Genomic DNA, 2,486 nt, shown 5'->3' on the forward strand with positions numbered 1-2,486 from the left:
CTAGGTTTGGAAAAAATAAGATCTGATCAAGCATGCAAACAGATTAATTTAAACTTGACTGAAGGTCTGAGGTAAAAGGAGGCGAGCTAACCAGTAGAGCACATAATAAATGTGTACAGGGAAATAACATGAATTCCTAAATTTCTTTTTATCTTTGCAGTTAAACATTAAGTGGAACAGAAACGTATCAGCAAGAAGGGAACCACGAAGTTAACTATATAGAATATATTGGGTGAATCACACTATATAGAATATATTGGGTGAATCACACCCTTATTCCTGGAAATTAAAGGCAAGAAAAGACTATATAACCATCAAGGGTGCGTAACTAGATGAAGAGTCTTGGTACAGCAGTAATTCCACTCTGAAGAGTTCATTAAACATGAAATAGTAAACCTGGAATATATGTATACAAGCCTTGTGGACCTCACTGCCCTTATTCTTCTATTTGATTCAGTGTCTGTGAAAGTATCAAGTTGTCAGGTGGTTAATTCATCCTCAAATTTCAATATGTGGCTAAACACATTATCGAGACATTGAGTAGAAAATTCAATGTAATATTTTCCAAATATTTTTCCAAATGTCCTATTTTAATAAATCAAAGACTGTTCTTCATATTTGCTTTTATATCAGACCAACAAAAATCCCACATGAGCTGAATTCCTGCTTAAAAGCCATCCTACATCATAAGAGGAAAGTAAGTAAAAAAAAATTGTCGATCACAAGCATTTCACACTTATCCTCATGAGACTAATATTCGATTGTTTCCTGATAAAAATTTGCAGACACTCAAGAAGAAGCAACAAGAGCCTATGACATCGTTGCCCTTGAATACAGAGACCTAAAAGCTTGCGTATCATATACAAGACGTTCTGAATTTTTTGTCGATTGCAACATATCCCTAATTTCATATAAACCCTAACCATAAAAGCTTGCGTACCATGATCTAATTAGAAAAAGGAATCGATTTGTTGATCTAATTAGAAAAAGGAATCGATTTGTTGATCTAATTACAAGCAAATTAAAGGCCTGATAATCAACTTCATTTAAAATCCAAAGCACTGAAGTTATATACTTATGCCCTAGCTAGATCGTTGTTTAACCATATATTACCTGATCTCGTTGACGGCGCCGGAGGAGTTGATGAAGTCGGAGAAGTTGACACGGCGGAGACGACGCACTGGATGGGAAGAGGCTCGGAGAGAAGAGAGGCGGAGAAATTTCTACTAGGGCGGGGAAATTAACCAGAGGGAGGGGTGTGGGGGGGGGGACGGAAGGGAAGCGGTGAAATTTTAGGGCGGAGAACTTTTTTTTTCCGATTGTTTTTCTTTTCGATGGGCAGGATAATTTTAGGGCGGGGAACCGATGGCTATATATATAGGTGGTATAATTAGTGGGATAATTATGACAAATTATCCCAAATTCTAATTCTAATAGAATTCTGCTTGACTAACGCATCAAAAGAATAATATAATTTTAGTTCTACAAAAGTTCTACTTGACTAACATTATCAAAAAATTATCCCATTTCCTAATTCTATGTGACTAACACCTTAAAAATTTATCCTACAGATTATACCAGTTCTAGTTTTAAGTTCTAGGTGACTAACCCCCCCTTACGGATCCTCCTAACGCATCGGCCTTTTTTTCTTTTCTTTTTTTTCTTCTCTTTTTTTATCTTTTTTTTTTTTTTGGTGCCAAATAGGTGCTTGTTGATCCTTAACAATGTTAAAAAGATTTATAGACTGCCCTCTACGTAACTTTGTTCAAGGAAATGGATGGATTAACCCAAAAAGAGAGGACTAATTAAATTGGGATAGCTATATTCCAACCTAAGCAGGAGGAATGCAATTGTCTGCTTTAGCTATGCACACTCACTCTTGATGGGACACAAAACTCAGCTTCAATGTTCTATAATGCCACATATTCAAATTGATGTGATTAGTAGTGCAAGTTTGAGCTGGTAGCCACAAAATATATCAACACTTCGTATTTGCTTGAAGGACCTAACTCATATCGATTCTCCATCAAATGATCATAAAACACATTTCTTAGTGCTAGCTCAACAACTTCTTCGGCAACAGTATATTACCGCAAATTACTGCTTTGTTTGATTCAGGAGTAGATAGACACTAGTAGAAAAACGACCAACCTAGACGGAACAATCTAGACGGAAATTTTTTCCGTCTAGATTGGATGACGGAAATTCGTCTACGGTCGCCATCAAGTACCTAGACCGGAAAATTTCGTCTAGGAGTTGAGCTATACAACCTAAGACGGACTGAACCGTCTAGGATTGTCATAGTCAACCTAGACCGAAATCTCCGTCTAAGGTATGGGCTACCATAGGACGGAACTATTCCGTCTAGGATTGCCTGTTCCGTCTGGGTTTGTCAAACGTTAGACAGGAAAAATTCCCGATCTAAGTTTGCCCTCCAAACTCAGACGAACAATCTAGACGGGAGATATTTTCGCGTCATCTCTTGC

Source organism: Asparagus officinalis, chromosome 7 (genome assembly GCF_001876935.1).
Source record: "Asparagus officinalis chromosome 7, Aspof.V1, whole genome shotgun sequence".
NCBI lineage: Eukaryota > Viridiplantae > Streptophyta > Magnoliopsida > Asparagales > Asparagaceae > Asparagus > Asparagus officinalis.